The sequence below is a fragment of the Symphalangus syndactylus genome, chromosome 21 (genome assembly GCF_028878055.3).
Source record: "Symphalangus syndactylus isolate Jambi chromosome 21, NHGRI_mSymSyn1-v2.1_pri, whole genome shotgun sequence".
Classification (NCBI taxonomy): domain Eukaryota; kingdom Metazoa; phylum Chordata; class Mammalia; order Primates; family Hylobatidae; genus Symphalangus; species Symphalangus syndactylus.
In genome coordinates this window covers 94,696,654-94,716,873 of record NC_072443.2, presented here as the reverse complement: position 1 = coordinate 94,716,873, position 20,220 = coordinate 94,696,654, and positions in this window count along the sequence as shown.

Genomic DNA, 20,220 nt, shown 5'->3' with positions numbered 1-20,220 from the left:
TTTTATTTGGAGATATTCCTTTTTCCTCTATTACAATCTTAGCGCTCCGAAGGTCCACTTGCATTTTCTACACAAAGAGTCTCATAACTGCTCAATCAAAAGTATGGTTTAGCTCTGTTAACTGAATGCACAGTTCAGAAATAAGTTTCACAGAATGCTTCTGTGTAGTATTTATTTGAAGATATTCTTTTTCCCAGTGTAGGCCTCTTAGCTCTCAGAATGTCCAATTGCAGTTAATACAGAAAGAGTGTTTCAGAACGGCTCAATCAAAAGTAAGGTTCAACTCTGTTAGTTGAATGCACAGAACAGAAAGAAGTTTCATACAATGCTTCTGTGTAGTTTATATTTGAACATATTCCTTTTTCCATTATTACCCACTTAGCGCTCTGAATGTCCAAATGCATTTTCTACAGACAGAGTTTTTCAAAACTGCTCAATCAAAAGTATGGTTTAACTCTGTTAGCTGAATGCTCAGATCAGAAAGAAGTTTCACAGAATGCTTCTGTGTAGTTTATATTTGAATATATACCTTTTCCACTACTACCCTCTTAGCGCTCCAAATGTCCAGTTGCATTTTCTACAGAAAGAGTGTTCAGAACTGCTCAATCAAAAGTATGTTTTAACTCTGTTACCTGAATGCTCAGATCAGAAAGAAGTTTCACAGAATGGTTCTGTGTAGTTTATATTTGAAGATATTCCTTTTTCCACTATTACACTGTTAGCGCTCCAAATCTCCACTTTCATTTTCTACAGAAAGAGTGTTTCAGAACGGCTCAATCAAAACTAATGTTCAACTCTTTTAGTTGAATGCACAGAACAGAAAGAAGTTTCACAGAATGCTTCTGTGTAGTATTTAGTTGAAGATATTCCTTTTTCGACTATTACCGTCTTAGCGCTCCGAATGTCCACTGGCAGTTCCTACACAAAGAGTGTTTCAGAACTGCTCCTTCAAAAGTAAGGCTCAGCTCTGTTAGTTGAATGCAGAGAACAGAAAGGAGTTTCAGAGAATGCTTCTGTGTAGTTTTTATTTGGAGATATTCCTTTTTTCACTATTACAATCGTAGCGCTCCGAATGTCCACTTGCATTTTCTACAGAAAGAGGGTTTCAGAACGGCTCAATCAAAACTAAGGTTCAACACTTTTAGTTGAATTCACAGAACAGAAAGAAGTTTCACAGAATGCTTCTGTGTAGTTTTCATGTGTAGATATTATTTTTCCCAATATAGGCCTCTTAGCGCTCAGAATGTCCAATTGCATTTTCTACAGAAATAGTGTTTCAGAACGGCTCAATCAAAAGCAAGTTTTAACTCAGTTAGTTGAATGCAGAGATCAGAAAGAAGTTTCACAGAATGCTTCTGTGTAATTTATATTTGAATATATTCCTTTTTCCACTATTACCCTCTTAGCGCTCCGAAAGTCCACTTGCATTTTCTACAGAAAGATTGTTCAGAACTGTGCAATCAAATGTATGGTTTAAATCTGTTAGCTGAATGCACATATCAGAAATAAGATTCACACAATGCTTCTGTGTAGTTTTTATTTGAATATATTATTTTTCGCAATATAGGCCTCCTAGCGCTCAGAATGTCCAATTACAGTTTCTACAGAAACAGTGTTTAAGAACGGCTCAATCAAAAGTAAGGTTCAACTCTGTTAGTTGAATGTACAGAACACAAAGTTGTTTCATACAATGCTTCTGTGTAGTTTATATTTGAACATATTCCTTTTTCCACTATTACCCAATTAGCGCTCCGAATGTCCAGTTGCATTTTCTACAGACAGAGTGTTTCAAAACTGCTCAATCAAAAGTATGGTTTAACTCTGTTAGCTGAATGCTCATATCAGAAAGAAGTTTCACAGAATGTTTTTGTGTAGTTTATATTTGAATAGATTCTTTTTCCACTACTACACTCTTAGAGCTCCAAATGTCCAGTTGCATTTTCCACAGAAAGAGTGTTCAGAACTGCTCAATCAAAAGTATGGTTTAACTCTGTTAGCTGAATGCACAGATCAGAAAGAAGTTTCACAGAATGATTCTGTGTAGTTTATATTTGAAGAAATTACTTTTTCCAGTATTACCCTCTTAGCGCTCCGAATGTCCACTTGCATTTTCTACAGAAAGAGTGTTGAGAACGGCTCAATCAAAAGTATGGTTTTACTCTATTAGTTGAATGCCCATATCAGAAATTAGTTTCACAGAATGCTTCTGTGTAATTTTTATTTGAAGATATTCTTTTTCCCAATATAGGCCTCTTAACGCTCAGAATGTCCAATTGCAGTTTCTACAGAAAGAGTGTTTCAGAACGGCTCCATCAAAAGTAAGGTTCCACTCAGTTAATTGAATGCACAGAATAGAAAGAAGTTTCACAGAATGCTTCTGTGTAGTTTATAGTTGCATATATTCTTTTTCCAGTATTACCGTCTTAGCGCTCCGAATATCCACTTGCATTTTCTGCAGAAAGAGTGTTTCAGAACGGCTCAATCAAAAATAAGGTTCAAATCTGTTAGTTTAATGCACAGAACAGAAAGAAGTTTCATACAATGCTTCTGTGTAGTTTATATTTGAATATATTCCTTTTTCCACTACTACACACTTAGCGCTCCTAATATACATTTGCATTTTCTACAGAAAGAGTGTTCAGAACTGCTCAATCAAAAGTATGGTTTAATTCTGTTAGCTGAATGCACAGATCAGAAATAAGTTTCACAGAATGATTCTGTGTAGTTTATATTTGAAGATATTCCTTTTTCCACTATTACCCACTTAGCGCTCCAAATGTCCAGTTGCATTTTCTACAGAAAGAGTGTTTCAGAACTGCTCAATCAAAAGTATGGTTTAATTCTGTTAGCTGAATGCACAGATCAGAAAGAAGTTTCACAGAATGCTTCTGTGTAGTGTTTATATGAAGATATTCTTTTTACCAATATAGGCCTCTTAGCGCTCAGAATGTCCAATTGCAGTTCCTATAGAAAGAGTGTTTCAGAACGGCTCAATCAAAAGTAAGGTTCAACTCTGTTAGTTGAATGCACAGAACAGAAAGAAGTTTCACAGAATGCTACTGTGTAGTTTATATTTGAATATATTCCTTTTTTCCACTATTACCCACTTAGCTCTCCGAATATCCACTTGCAGTTTCTACACAAAGATTGTTTCAGAACTGCTCCTTCAAAAGTAAGGCTCAACTCTGTTAGTTGAATGCAGAGAACAGAAAGGAGATTCAGAGAATGCTTCTGTGTAGTTTTTATTTGGAGATATTCTTTTTCCTCTATTACAATCTTAGCGCTCCGAAGGTCCACTTGCATTTTCTACACAAAGAGTCTCATAACTGCTCAATCAAAAGTATGGTTTAGCTCTGTTAACTGAATGCACAGTTCAGAAATAAGTTTCACAGAATGCTTCTGTGTAGTTTTTATTTGAAGATATTCTTTTTCCCAGTGTAGGCCTCTTAGCTCTCAGAATGTCCAATTGCAGTTAATACAGAAAGAGTGTTTCAGAACGGCTCAATCAAATGTAAGGTTCAACTCTGTTAGTTGAATGCACAGAACAGAAAGAAGTTTCATACAATGCTTCTGTGTAGTTTATATTTGAACATATTCCTTTTTCCATTATTACCCACTTAGCGCTTCGAATGTCCAATTGCATTTTCTACAGACAGAGTTTTTCAAAACTGCTCAATCAAAAGTATTGTTTAACTCTGTTAACTGAATGCTCAGATCAGAAAGAAGTTTCACAGAATGCTTCTGTGTAGTTTATATTTGAATATATACCTTTTCCACTACTACCCTCTTAGCGCTCCAAATGTCCAGTTGCATTTTCTACAGAAAGAGTGTTCAGAACTGCTCAATCAAAAGTATGTTTTAACTCTGTTACCTGAATGCTCAGATCAGAAAGAAGTTTCACAGAATGATTCTGTGTAGTTTATATTTGAAGATATTCCTTTTTCCACTATTACACTGTTAGCGCTCCAAATCTCCACTTTCATTTTCTACAGAAAGAGTGTTTCAGAACGGCTCAATCAAAACTAATGTTCAACTCTTTTAGTTGAATGCACAGAACAGAAAGAAGTTTCACAGAATGCTTCTGTGTAGTATTTAGTTGAAGATATTCCTTTTTCGACTATTACCGTCTTAGCGCTCCGAATGTCCACTGGCAGTTCCTACACAAAGAGTGTTTCAGAACTGCTCCTTCAAAAGTAAGGCTCAGCTCTGTTAGTTGAATGCAGAGAACAGAAAGGAGTTTCAGAGAATGCTTCTGTGTAGTTTTTATTTGGAGATATTCCTTTTTTCACTATTACAATCGTAGCGCTCCGAATGTCCACTTGCATTTTCTACAGAAAGAGGGTTTCAGAACGGCTCAATCAAAACTAAGGTTCAACACTTTTAGTTGAATTCACAGAACAGAAAGAAGTTTCACAGAATGCTTCTGTGTAGTTTTCATGTGTAGATATTATTTTTCCCAATATAGGCCTCTTAGCGCTCAGAATGTCCAATTGCATTTTCTACAGAAATAGTGTTTCAGAACGGCTCAATCAAAAGCAAGTTTTAACTCAGTTAGTTGAATGCAGAGATCAGAAAGAAGTTTCACAGAATGCTTCTGTGTAATTTATATTTGAATATATTCCTTTTTCCACTATTACCCTCTTAGCGCTCCGAAAGTCCACTTGCATTTTCTACAGAAAGAGTGTTCAGAACTGTGCAATCAAATGTATGGTTTAAATCTGTTAGCTGAATGCACATATCAGAAATAAGATTCACACAATGCTTCTGTGTAGTTTTTATTTGAATATATTATTTTTCGCAATATAGGCCTCCTAGCGCTCAGAATGTCCAATTACAGTTTCTACAGAAACAGTGTTTAAGAACGGCTCAATAAAAGTAAGGTTCAACTCTGTTAGTTGAATGTACAGAACACAAAGTTGTTTCATACAATGCTTCTGTGTAGTTTATATTTGAACATATTCCTTTTTCCACTATTACCCAATTAGCGCTCCGAATGTCCAGTTGCATTTTCTACAGACAGAGTGTTTCAAAACTGCTCAATCAAAAGTATGGTTTAACTCTGTTAGCTGAATGCTCATATCAGAAAGAAGTTTCACAGAATGTTTTTGTGTAGTTTATATTTGAATAGATTCTTTTTCCACTACTACCCTCTTAGCGCTCCAAATGTCCAGTTGCATTTTCCACAGAAAGAGTGTTCAGAACTGCTCAATCAAAAGTATGGTTTAACTCTGTTAGCTGAATGCACAGATCAGAAAGAAGTTTCACAGAATGATTCTGTGTAGTTTATATTTGAAGAAATTACTTTTTCCAGTATTACCCTCTTAGCGCTCCGAATGTCCACTTGCATTTTCTACAGAAAGAGTGTTGAGAACGGCTCAATCAAAAGTATGGTTTTACTCTATTAGTTGAATGCCCATATCAGAAATTAGTTTCACAGAATGCTTCTGTGTAATTTTTATTTGAAGATATTCTTTTTCCCAATATAGGCCTCTTAACGCTCAGAATGTCCAATTGCAGTTTCTACAGAAAGAGTGTTTCAGAACGGCTCCATCAAAAGTAAGGTTCAACTCAGTTAGTTGAATGCACAGAATAGAAAGAAGTTTCACAGAATGCTTCTGTGTAGTTTATAGTTGCATATATTCTTTTTCCAGTATTACCGTCTTAGCGCTCCGAATATCCACTTGCATTTTCTGCAGAAAGAGTGTTTCAGAACGGCTCAATCAAAAATAAGGTTCAACTCTGTTAGTTTAATGCACAGAACAGAAAGAAGTTTCATACAATGCTTCTGTGTAGTTTATATTTGAATATATTCCTTTTTCCACTACTACCCACTTAGCGCTCCTAATATACATTTGCATTTTCTACAGAAAGAGTGTTCAGAACTGCTCAATCAAAAGTATGGTTTAATTCTGTTAGCTGAATGCACAGATCAGAAATAAGTTTCACAGAATGATTCTGTGTAGTTTATATTTGAAGATATTCCTTTTTCCACTATTACCCACTTAGCGCTCCAAATGTCCAGTTGCATTTTCTACAGAAAGACTGTTTCAGAACTGCTCAATCAAAAGTATGGTTTAATTCTGTTAGCTGAATGCACAGATCAGAAAGAAGTTTCACAGAATGCTTCTGTGTAGTGTTTATATGAAGATATTCTTTTTACCAATATAGGCCTCTTAGCGCTCAGAATGTCCAATTGCAGTTCCTATAGAAAGAGTGTTTCAGAACGGCTCAATCAAAAGTAAGGTTCAACTCTGTTAGTTGAATGCACAGAACAGAAAGAAGTTTCACAGAATGCTACTGTGTAGTTTATATTTGAATATATTCCTTTTTTCCACTATTACCCACTTAGCTCTCCGAATATCCACTTGCAGTTTCTACACAAAGATTGTTTCAGAACTGCTCCTTCAAAAGTAAGGCTCAACTCTGTTAGTTGAATGCAGAGAACAGAAAGGAGATTCAGAGAATGCTTCTGTGTAGTTTTTATTTGGAGATATTCTTTTTCCTCTATTACAATCTTAGCGCTCCGAAGGTCCACTTGCATTTTCTACACAAAGAGTCTCATAACTGCTCAATCAAAAGTATGGTTTAGCTCTGTTAACTGAATGCACAGTTCAGAAATAAGTTTCACAGAATGCTTCTGTGTAGTTTTTATTTGAAGATATTCTTTTTCCCAGTGTAGGCCTCTTAGCTCTCAGAATGTCCAATTGCAGTTAATACAGAAAGAGTGTTTCAGAACGGCTCAATCAAATGTAAGGTTCAACTCTGTTAGTTGAATGCACAGAACAGAAAGAAGTTTCATACAATGCTTCTGTGTAGTTTATATTTGAACATATTCCTTTTTCCATTATTACCCACTTAGCGCTTCGAATGTCCAATTGCATTTTCTACAGACAGAGTTTTTCAAAACTGCTCAATCAAAAGTATTGTTTAACTCTGTTAGCTGAATGCTCAGATCAGAAAGAAGTTTCACAGAATGCTTCTGTGTAGTTTATATTTGAATATACACCTTTTTCCACTACTACCCTCTTAGCGCTCCAAATGTCCAGTTGCATTTTCTACAGAAAGAGTGTTCAGAACTGCTCAATCAAAAGTATGTTTTAACTCTGTTACCTGAATGCTCAGATCAGAAAGAAGTTTCACAGAATGATTCTGTGTAGTTTATATTTGAAGATATTCCTTTTTCCACTATTACACTGTTAGCGCTCCAAATCTCCACTTTCATTTTCTACAGAAAGAGTGTTTCAGAACGGCTCAATCAAAACTAATGTTCAACTCTTTTAGTTGAATGCACAGAACAGAAAGAAGTTTCACAGAATGCTTCTGTGTAGTATTTAGTTGAAGATATTCCTTTTTCGACTATTACCGTCTTAGCGCTCCGAATGTCCACTGGCAGTTCCTACACAAAGAGTGTTTCAGAACTGTTCCTTCAAAAGTAAGGCTCAGCTCTGTTAGTTGAATGCAGAGAACAGAAAGGAGTTTCAGAGAATGCTTCTGTGTAGTTTTTATTTGGAGATATTCCTTTTTTCACTATTACAATCTTAGCGCTCCGAATGTCCACTTGCATTTTCTTCAGAAAGAGTGTTTCAGAACGGCTCAATCAAAACTAAGGTTCAACACTTTTAGTTGAATTCACAGAACAGAAAGAACTTTCACAGAATGCTTCTGTGTAGTTTTCATGTGTAGATATTATTTTTCCCAATATAGGCCTCTTAGCGCTCAGAATGTCCAATTGCATTTTCTACAGAAATAGTGTTTCAGAACGGCTCAATCAAAAGCAAGTTTTAACTCAGTTAGTTGAATGCAGAGATCAGAAAGAAGTTTCACAGAATGCTTCTGTGTAATTTATATTTGAATATATTCCTTTTTCCACTATTACCCTCTTTGCGCTCCGAAAGTCCACTTGCATTTTCTACAGAAAGAGTGTTCAGAACTGTGCAATCAAATGTATGGTTTAAATCTGTTAGCTGAATGCACATATCAGAAATAAGTTTCACACAATGCTTCTGTGTAGTTTTTATTTGAATATATTATTTTTCGCAATATAGGCCTCCTAGCGCTCAGAATGTCCAATTACAGTTTCTACAGAAACAATGTTTAAGAACGGCTCAATCAAAAGTAAGGTTCAACTCTGTTAGTTGAATGTACAGAACACAAAGTTGTTTCATACAATGCTTCTGTGTAGTTTATATTTGAACATATTCCTTTTTCCACTATTACCCAATTAGCGCTCCGAATGTCCAGTTGCATTTTCTACAGACAGAGTGTTTCAAAACTGCTCAATCAAAAGTATGGTTGAACTCTGTTAGCTGAATGCTCATATCAGAAAGAAGTTTCACAGAATGTTTTTGTGTAGTTTATATTTGAATATATTCTTTTTCCACTACTACCCTCCTAGCGCTCCAAAGGTCCAGTTGCATTTTCTACAGAAAGAGTGTTCAGAACTGCTCAATCAAAAGTACGGTTTAACTCTGTTAGTTGAATGCACAGATCAGAAAGAAATTTCACAGAATGATTCTGTGTAGTTCATATTTGAAGATATTACTTTTTCCAGTATTACCCTCTTAGCGCTCCGAATGTCCACTTGCATTTTCTACAGAAAGAGTGTTCAGAAAGGCTCAATCAAAAGTATGGTTTTACTCTATTAGTTGAATGCCCATATCAGAAATAAGTTTCACAGAATGCTTCTGTGTAGTTTTTATTTGAAGATATTCTTTTTCCGAATATTGGCCTCTTAGCGCTCAGAATGTCCAATTGCAGTTTCTACAGAAGGAGTGTTTCAGAACGGCTCCATCAAAAGTAAGGTTCAACTCAGTTAGTTGAATGCACAGAACAGAAAGAAGTTTCACAGAATGCTTCTGTGTAGTTTATATTTGAATATATTCCTCTTCCAGTATTACCGTCTTAGCGCTCCGAATATCCACTTGCATTTTCTACAGAAAGAGTGTTTCAGAACGGCTCAATCAAAAATAAGGTTCAAATCTGTTAGTTGAATGCACAGAACAGAAAGAAGTTTCATACAATGCTTCTGTGTAGTTTATATTTGAATATATTACTTTTTCCAATACTACCCTCATAGCGCTCCATATATCCAGTTGCATTTCCTACAGAAAGAGTGTTCAGAACTGCTCAATCAAAAGTATGGTTTAACTCTGTTAGCTGAATGCACAGATCAGAAATAAGTTTCACAGAATTATTCTGTGTAGTTTATATTTGAAGATATTCCTTTTTCCACTATTACCCACTTAGCGCTCCAAATGTCCAGTTGCATTTTCTACAGAAAGAGTGTTTAAGAACTGCTCAATCAAAAGTATGGTTTAACTCTGTTAGCTGAATGCACATATCAGAAAGAAGTTTCACAGAATGCTTCTGTGTAGTTTATATTTGAATATATTCTTTTTCCACTACTACCCTCTTAGCGCTCCAAATGTCCAGTTGCATTTTCCACAGAAAGAGTGTTCAGAACTGCTCAATCAAAAGTATGGTTTAACTCTGTTAGCTGAATGCACAGATCAGAAAGAAGTTTCACAGAATGATTCTGTGTAGTTTATATTTGAAGAAATTACTTTTTCCAGTATTACCCTCTTAGCGCTCCGAATGTCCACTTGCATTTTCTACAGAAAGAGTGTTGAGAACGGCTCAATCAAAAGTATGGTTTTACTCTATTAGTTGAATGCCCATATCAGAAATTAGTTTCACAGAATGCTTCTGTGTAATTTTTATTTGAAGATATTCTTTTTCCCAATATAGGCCTCTTAGCGCTCAGAATGTCCAATTGCAGTTTCTACAGAAAGAGTGTTTCAAAACGGCTCCATCAAAAGTAAGGTTCAACTCAGTTAGTTGAATGCACAGAACAGAAAGAAGTTTCACAGAATGCTTCTGTGTAGTTTATAGTTGAATATATTCTTTTTCCAATATTACCGTCTTAGCGCTCCGAATATCCACTTGCATTTTCTACAGAAAGAGTGTTTCAGAACGGCTCAATCAAAAATAAGGTTCAACTCTGTTAGTTGAATGCACAGAACAGAAAGAAGTTTCATACAATGCTTCTGTGTAGTTTATATTTGAATATATTCCTTTTTCCACTACTACCCACTTAGCGCTCCTAATATACATTTGCATTTTCTACAGAAAGAGTGTTCAGAACTGCTCAATCAAAAGTATGGTTTAATTCTGTTAGCTGAATGCACAGATCAGAAATAAGTTTCACAGAATGATTCTGTGTAGTTTATATTTGAAGATATTCCTTTTTCCACTATTACCCACTTAGCGCTCCAAATGTCCAGTTGCATTTTCTACAGAAAGAGGGTTTCAGAACTGCTCAATCAAAAGTATGGTTTAACTCTGTTAGCTGAATGCACAGATCAGAAAGAAGTTTCACAGAATGCTTCTGTGTAGTGTTTATATGAAGATATTCTTTTTACCAATATAGGCCTCTTAGCGCTCAGAATGTCCAATTGCAGTTCCTATAGAAAGAGTGTTTCAGAACGGCTCAATCAAAAGTTAGGTTCAACTCTGTTAGTTGAATGCACAGAACAGAAAGAAGTTTCACAGAATGCTACTGCGTAGTTTATATTTGAATATATTCCTTTTTTCCACTATTACCCACTTAGCGCTCCGAATATCCACTTGCAGTTTCTACACAAAGATTGTTTCAGAACTGCTCCTTCAAAAGTAAGGCTCAACTCTGTTAGTTGAATGCAGAGAACAGAAAGGAGATTCAGAGAATGCTTCTGTGTAGTTTTTATTTGGAGATATTCCTTTTTCCTCTATTACAATCTTAGCGCTCCGAAGGTCCACTTGCATTTTCTACACAAAGAGTCTCATAACTGCTCAATCAAAAGTATGGTTTAGCTCTGTTAACTGAATGCACAGTTCAGAAATAAATTTCACAGAATGCTTCTGTGTAGTTTTTATTTGAAGATATTCTTTTTCCCAGTGTAGGCCTCTTAGCTCTCAGAATGTCCAATTGCAGTTAATACAGAAAGAGAGTTTCAGAACGGCTCAATCAAAAGTAAGGTTCAACTCTGTTAGTTGAATGCACAGAACAGAAAGAAGTTTCATACAATGCTTCTGTGTAGTTTATATTTGAACATATTCCTTTTTCCATTTTTACCCACTTAGCGCTCTGAATGTCCAATTGCATTTTCTACAGACAGAGTTTTTCAAAACTGCTCAATCAAAAGTATGGTTTAACTCTGTTAGCTGAATGCTCAGATCAGAAAGAAGTTTCACAGAATGCTTCTGTGTAGTTTATATTTGAATATATACCTTTTCCACTACTACCCTCTTAGCGCTCCAAATGTCCAGTTGCATTTTCTACAGAAAGAGTGTTCAGAACTGCTCAATCAAAAGTATGTTTTAACTCTGTTACCTGAATGCTCAGATCAGAAAGAAGTTTCACAGAATGATTCTGTGTAGTTTATATTTGAAGATATTCCATTTTCCACTATTACACTGTTAGCGCTCCAAATCTCCACTTTCATTTTCTACAGAAAGAGTGTTTCAGAACGGCTCAATCAAAACTAATGTTCAACTCTTTTAGTTGAATGCACAGAACAGAAAGAAGTTTCACAGAATGCTTCTGTGTAGTATTTAGTTGAAGATATTCCTTTTTCGACTATTACCGTCTTAGCGCTCCGAATGTCCACTGGCAGTTCCTACACAAAGAGTGTTTCAGAACTGCTCCTTCAAAAGTAAGGCTCAGCTCTGTTAGTTGAATGCAGAGAACAGAAAGGAGTTTCAGAGAATGCTTCTGTGTAGTTTTTATTTGGAGATATTCCTTTTTTCACTATTACAATCGTAGCGCTCCGAATGTCCACTTGCATTTTCTACAGAAAGAGGGTTTCAGAACGGCTCAATCAAAACTAAGGTTCAACACTTTTAGTTGAATTCACAGAACAGAAAGAAGTTTCACAGAATGCTTCTGTGTAGTTTTCATGTGTAGATATTATTTTTCCCAATATAGGCCTCTTAGCGCTCAGAATGTCCAATTGCATTTTCTACAGAAATAGTGTTTCAGAACGGCTCAATCAAAAGCAAGTTTTAACTCAGTTAGTTGAATGCAGAGATCAGAAAGAAGTTTCACAGAATGCTTCTGTGTAATTTATATTTGAATATATTCCTTTTTCCACTATTACCCTCTTAGCGCTCCGAAAGTCCACTTGCATTTTCTACAGAAAGAGTGTTCAGAACTGTGCAATCAAATGTATGGTTTAAATCTGTTAGCTGAATGCACATATCAGAAATAAGATTCACACAATGCTTCTGTGTAGTTTTTATTTGAATATATTATTTTTCGCAATATAGGCCTCCTAGCGCTCAGAATGTCCAATTACAGTTTCTACAGAAACAGTGTTTAAGAACGGCTCAATCAAAAGTAAGGTTCAACTCTGTTAGTTGAATGTACAGAACACAAAGTTGTTTCATACAATGCTTCTGTGTAGTTTATATTTGAACATATTCCTTTTTCCACTATTACCCAATTAGCGCTCCGAATGTCCAGTTGCATTTTCTACAGACAGAGTGTTTCAAAACTGCTCAATCAAAAGTATGGTTTAACTCTGTTAGCTGAATGCTCATATCAGAAAGAAGTTTCACAGAATGTTTTTGTGTAGTTTATATTTGAATAGATTCTTTTTCCACTACTACCCTCTTAGCGCTCCAAATGTCCAGTTGCATTTTCCACAGAAAGAGTGTTCAGAACTGCTCAATCAAAAGTATGGTTTAACTCTGTTAGCTGAATGCACAGATCAGAAAGAAATTTCACAGAATGATTCTGTGTAGTTTATATTTGAAGAAATTACTTTTTCCAGTATTACCCTCTTAGCGCTCCGAATGTCCACTTGCATTTTCTACAGAAAGAGTGTTGAGAACGGCTCAATCAAAAGTATGGTTTTACTCTATTAGTTGAATGCCCATATCAGAAATTAGTTTCACAGAATGCTTCTGTGTAATTTTTATTTGAAGATATTCTTTTTCCCAATATAGGCCTCTTAACGCTCAGAATGTCCAATTGCAGTTTCTACAGAAAGAGTGTTTCAGAACGGCTCCATCAAAAGTAAGGTTCAACTCAGTTAGTTGAATGCACAGAATAGAAAGAAGTTTCACAGAATGCTTCTGTGTAGTTTATAGTTGCATATATTCTTTTTCCAGTATTACCGTCTTAGCGCTCCGAATATCCACTTGCATTTTCTGCAGAAAGAGTGTTTCAGAACGGCTCAATCAAAAATAAGGTTCAACTCTGTTAGTTTAATGCACAGAACAGAAAGAAGTTTCATACAATGCTTCTGTGTAGTTTATATTTGAATATATTCCTTTTTCCACTACTACCCACTTAGCGCTCCTAATATACATTTGCATTTTCTACAGAAAGAGTGTTCAGAACTGCTCAATCAAAAGTATGGTTTAATTCTGTTAGCTGAATGCACAGATCAGAAATAAGTTTCACAGAATGATTCTGTGTAGTTTATATTTGAAGATATTCCTTTTTCCACTATTACCCACTTAGCGCTCCAAATGTCCAGTTGCATTTTCTACAGAAAGAGTGTTTCAGAACTGCTCAATCAAAAGTATGGTTTAATTCTGTTAGCTGAATGCACAGATCAGAAAGAAGTTTCACAGAATGCTTCTGTGTAGTGTTTATATGAAGATATTCTTTTTACCAATATAGGCCTCTTAGCGCTCAGAATGTCCAATTGCAGTTCCTATAGAAAGAGTGTTTCAGAACGGCTCAATCAAAAGTAAGGTTCAACTCTGTTAGTTGAATGCACAGAACAGAAAGAAGTTTCACAGAATGCTACTGTGTAGTTTATATTTGAATATATTCCTTTTTTCCACTATTACCCACTTAGCTCTCGGAATATCCACTTGCAGTTTCTACACAAAGATTGTTTCAGAACTGCTCCTTCAAAAGTAAGGCTCAACTCTGTTAGTTGAATGCAGAGAACAGAAAGGAGATTCAGAGAATGCTTCTGTGTAGTTTTTATTTGGAGATATTCCTTTTTCCTCTATTACAATCTTAGCGCTCCGAAGGTCCACTTGCATTTTCTACACAAAGAGTCTCATAACTGCTCAATCAAAAGTATGGTTTAGCTCTGTTAACTGAATGCACAGTTCAGAAATAAGTTTCACAGAATGCTTCTGTGTAGTTTTTATTTGAAGATATTCTTTTTCCCAGTGTAGGCCTCTTAGCTCTCAGAATGTCCAATTGCAGTTAATACAGAAAGAGTGTTTCAGAACGGCTCAATCAAAAGTAAGGTTCAACTCTGTTAGTTGAATGCACAGAACAGAAAGAAGTTTCATACAATGCTTCTGTGTAGTTTATATTTGAACATATTCCTTTTTCCATTATTACCCACTTAGCGCTCCGAATGTCCAATTGCATTTTCTACAGACAGAGTTTTTCAAAACTGCTCAATCAAAAGTATGGTTTAACTCTGTTAGCTGAATGCTCATATCAGAAAGAAGTTTCACAGAATGCTTCTGTGTAGTTTATATTTGAATATACACCTTTTTCCACTACTACCCTCTTAGCGCTCCAAATGTCCAGTTGCATTTTCTACAGAAAGAGTGTTCAGAACTGCTCAATCAAAAGTATGTTTTAACTCTGTTACCTGAATGCTCAGATCAGAAAGAAGTTTCACAGAATGATTCTGTGTAGTTTATATTTGAAGATATTCCTTTTTCCACTATTACACTGTTAGCGCTCCAAATCTCCACTTTCATTTTCTACAGAAAGAGTGTTTCAGAACGGCTCAATCAAAACTAATGTTCAACTCTTTTAGTTGAATGCACAGAACAGAAAGAAGTTTCACAGAATGCTTCTGTGTAGTATTTAGTTGAAGATATTCCTTTTTCGACTATTACCGTCTTAGAGCTCCGAATGTCCACTGGCAGTTCCTACACAAAGAGTGTTTCAGAACTGCTCCTTCAAAAGTAAGGCTCAGCTCTGTTAGTTGAATGCAGAGAACAGAAAGGAGTTTCAGAGAATGCTTCTGTGTAGTTTTTATTTGGAGATATTCCGTTTTTCACTATTACAATCGTAGCGCTCCGAATGTCCACTTGCATTTTCTACAGAAAGAGTGTTTCAGAACGGCTCAATCAAAACTAAGGTTCAACACTTTTAGTTGAATTCACAGAACAGAAAGAAGTTTCACAGAATGCTTCTGTGTAGTTTTCATGTGTAGATATTATTTTTCCCAATATAGGCCTCTTAGCGCTCAGAATGTCCAATTGCATTTTCTACAGAAATAGTGTTTCAGAACGGCTCAATCAAAAGCAAGTTTTAACTCAGTTAGTTGAATGCAGAGATCAGAAAGAAGTTTCACAGAATGCTTCTGTGTAATTTATATTTGAATATATTCCTTTTTCCACTATTACCCTCTTAGCGCTCCGAAAGTCCACTTGCATTTTCTACAGAAAGAGTGTTCAGAACTGTGCAATCAAATGTATGGTTTAAATCTGTTAGCTGAATGCACATATCAGAAATAAGATTCACACAATGCTTCTGTGTAGTTTTTATTTGAATATATTATTTTTCGCAATATAGGCCTCCTAGCGCTCAGAATGTCCAATTACAGTTTCTACAGAAACAGTGTTTATGAACGTCTCAATCAAAAGTAATGTTCAACTCTGTTAGTTGAATGTACAGAACACAAAGTTGTTTCATACAATGCTTCTGTGTAGTTTATATTTGAACATATTTCTTTTTCCACTATTACCCAATTAGCGCTCCGAATGTCCAGTTGCATTTTCTACAGACAGAGTGTTTCAAAACTGCTCAATCAAAAGTATGGTTTAACTCTGTTAGCTGAATGCTCATATCAGAAAGAAGTTTCACAGAATGTTTTTGTGTAGTTTATATTTGAATATATTCTTTTTCCACTACTACCCTCCTAGCGCTCCAAATGGCCAGTTGCATTTTCTACAGAAAGAGTGTTCAGAACTGCTCAATCAAAAGTACGGTTTAACTCTGTTAGCTGAATGCACAGATCAGAAAGAAATTTCACAGAATGATTCTGTGTAGTTCATATTTGAAGATATTACTTTTTCCAGTATTACCCTCTTAGCGCTCCGAATGTCCACTTGCATTTTCTACAGAAAGAGTGTTCAGAAAGGCTCAATCAAAAGTATGGTTTTACTCTATTAGTTGAATGCCCATATCAGAAATAAGTTTCACAGAATTCTTCTGTGTAGTTTTTATTTGAAGATATTCTTTTTCCGAATATAGGCCTCTTAGCGCTCAGAATGTCCAATTGCAGTTTCTACAGAAAGAGTGTTTCAGAACGGCTCCATCAAAAGTAAGGTTCAACTCAGTTAGTTGAATGCACAGAAGAGAAAGTATTTTCACAGAATGCTTCTGTGTAGTTTATATTTGAATATATTCCTCTTCCAGTATTACCGTCTTAGCGCTCCGAATATCCACTTGCATTATCTACAGAAAGAGTGTTTCAGGACGGCTCAATAAAAAGTATGGTTTAACTCTGTTAGCTGAATGCACATATCAGAAAGAAGTTTCACAGAATGCTTCTGTGTAGTGTTTATATGAAGATATTCTTTTAACCAATATAGGCCTCTTAGCGCTCAGAATGTCCAATTGCAGTTTCTATAGAAAGAGTGTTTCAGAACGGCTCAATGAAAAGTAAGGTTCACCTCTTTTAGTTGAACGCACAGAACAGAAAGAAGTTTCACAGAATGCTTCTGTGTAGAATTTAGTTGAAGATATTCCTTTTTTGACTATTACCCACTTAGCACTCCGAATATCCACTTCCAGTTTCTACACAAAGAGTGTTTCAGAACTGCTCCTTCAAAAGTAAGGCTTAACTCTGTTAGTTGAATGCAGAGAACAAAAAGGGGTTTCAGAGAATGCTTCTGTGTAGTTTTTATTTGGAGATATTCCTTTTTCCTCTATTACAATCTTAGCGATCCGAAGGTCCACTTGCATTTTCTACACAAAGAGTCTTTCATAACTGCTCAATCAAAAGTATGGTTTAGCTCTGTTAACTGAATGCACAGATCAGAAATATGTTTCACAGAATGCTTCTGTGTAGTTTTTATTTGAAGATATTCTTTTTCCCAATGTAGGCCTCTTAGCTCTCAGAATGTCCAATTGCAGTTACTACAGAAAGAGTGTTTCAGAACGGCTCAATCAAAAGTCAGTTTCAACTCTGTTAGTTGAATGCACAGAATAGAAAGTAGTTTCATACAATGCTTCTGTGTAGTTTATATTTGAACATATTCCTTTTTCCATTATTACCCACTTAGCGCTCCGAATGTCCAGTTGCATTTTCTACAGACAGAGTGTTTCAAAACTGCTCAATCAAAAGTATGGTTTAACTCTGTTAGCTGAATGCTCAGATCAGAAAGAAGTTTCACAGAATGATTCTGTGTAGTTTATATTTGAAGATATTCCTTTTTCCACTATTACCCTCTTAGCGCTCCGAATCTCCACTTTCATTTTCTACAGAAAGAGTGTTTCAGAACGGCTCAATCAAAACTAATGTTCAACTCTTTTAGTTGAATGCACAGAACAGAAAGAAGTTTCACAGAATGCTTCTGTGTAGTTTTTATGTGTAGATATTCTTTTTCCCAATATAGGCCTCTTAGCGCTAAGAATGTCCAATTGCATTTTCTACAGAAAGAGTGTTTCAGAACGGCTCAATCAAAAGCAAGGTTTAACTCAGTTAGTTGAATGCAGAGATCAGAAAGAAGTTTCACAGAATGCTTCTGTGTAGTTTATATTTGAATATATTGCTTTTTCCACTATTACCCTCTTAGCGCTCCGAATGTCCACTTGCATTTTCTACAGAAAGAGTGTTCAGAACTGCGCAATCAAATGTATGGTTGAACCCTGTTAGCTGAATGCACATATCACAAATAAGTTTCACACTATGCTTCTGTGTAGTTTTTATTTGAAGATATTATTTTTCCCAATATAGGCCTCCTAGCGCTCACAATGTCCAATTACAGTTTCTACAGAAAGAGTGTTTAAGAACGGCTCAATCAAAAGTTAGGTTCAACTCTGTTAGTTGAATGTGCAGAACAGAAATATGTTTCATACAATGCTTCTGTGTAGTTTATATTTGAACATATTCCTTTTTCCACTATTACCAACTTAGCGCTCCGAATGTCCAGTTGCATTTTCTACAGACAGAGTGTTTCAAAACTGCTCAATCAAAAGTATGGTTTCACTCTGTTAGCTGAATGCTCAAATCAGAAACAAGTTTAACAGAATGCTTCTGTGTAGTTTATATTTGAATATATTCTTTTTCCACTACTACCCTCTTAGCGCTCCAAATGTCCAGTTGCATTTTCTACAGAAAGAGTGTTCCGAACTGCTCAATCAAAATTATGGTTTAACTCTGTTAGCTGAATGCACAGATCAGAAAGATATTTCACAGAATGATTCTGTGTAGTTCATATTTGAAGGTATTACTTTTTCCAGTATTACCCTCTTAGCGCTCCGAATGTCCACTTGCATTTTCTACAGAAAGAGTGTTCAGAACGGCTCAATCAAAAGTATGGTTTTACTGTATTATTTGAATGCCCATATCAGAAATAAGTTTCACAGAATTCTTCCGTGTAGTTTTTATTTGAAGATATTCTTTTTCCCAATATAGGCCTCTTAGCTCTCAGAATGTCCAATTGCAGTTTCTACAGAAAGAGTGTTTCAAAACGGCTCCATCAAAAGTAAGGTTCAACTCAGTTAGTTGAAGGCACAGAACAGAAATAAGATTCACACAATGCTTCTGTGTAGTTTTTATTTGAATATATTATTTTTCGCAATATAGGCCTCCTAGCGCTCAGAATGTCCAATTACAGTTTCTACAGAAACAGTGATTAAGAACGTCTCAATCAAAAGTAAGGTTCAACTCTGTTAGTTGAATGTACAGAACACAAAGTTGTTTCATACAATGCTTCTGTGTAGTTTATATTTGAACATATTTCTTTTTCCACTATTACCCAATTAGCGCTCCGAATGTCCAGTTGCATTTTCTACAGACAGAGTGTTTCAAAACTGCTCAATCAAAAGTATGGTTTAACTCTGTTAGCTGAATGCTCATATCAGAAAGAAGTTTCACAGAATGTTTTTGTGTAGTTTATATTTGAATATATTCTTTTTCCACTACTACCCTCCTAGCGCTCCAAATGGCCAGTTGCATTTTCTACAGAAAGAGTGTTCAGAACTGCTCAATCAAAAGTACGGTTTAACTCTGTTAGCTGAATGCACAGATCAGAAAGAAATTTCACAGAATGATTCTGTGTAGTTCATATTTGAAGATATTACTTTTTCCAGTATTACCCTCTTAGCGCTCCGAATGTCCACTTGCATTTTCTACAGAAAGAGTGTTCAGAAAGGCTCAATCAAAAGTATGGTTTTACTCTATTAGTTGAATGCCCATATCAGAAATAAGTTTCACAGAATTCTTCTGTGTAGTTTTTATTTGAAGATATTCTTTTTCCGAATATAGGCCTCTTAGCGCTCAGAATGTCCAATTGCAGTTTCTACAGAAAGAGTGTTTCAGAACGGCTCCATCAAAAGTAAGGTTCAACTCAGTTAGTTGAATGCACAGAAGAGAAAGTATTTTCACAGAATGCTTCTGTGTAGTTTATCTTTGAATATATTCCTCTTCCAGTATTACCGTCTTAGCGCTCCGAATATCCACTTGCATTATCTACAGAAAGAGTGTTTCAGAACGGCTCAATAAAAAGTATGGTTTAACTCTGTTAGCTGAATGCACATATCAGAAAGAAGTTTCACAGAATGCTTCTGTGTAGTGTTTATATGAAGATATTCTTTTAACCAATATAGGCCTCTTAGCGCTCAGAATGTCCAATTGCAGTTTCTATAGAAAGAGTGTTTCAGAACGGCTCAATGAAAAGTAAGGTTCACCTCTTTTAGTTGAACGCACAGAACAGAAAGAAGTTTCACAGAATGCTTCTGTGTAGAATTTAGTTGAAGATATTCCTTTTTTGACTATTACCCACTTAGCACTCCGAATATCCACTTCCAGTTTCTACACAAAGAGTGTTTCAGAACTGCTCCTTCAAAAGTAAGGCTTAACTCTGTTAGTTGAATGCAGAGAACAAAAAGGGGTTTCAGAGAATGCTTCTGTGTAGTTTTTATTTGGAGATATTCCTTTTTCCTCTATTACAATCTTAGCGATCCGAAGGTCCACTTGCATTTTCTACACAAAGAGTCTTTCATAACTGCTCAATCAA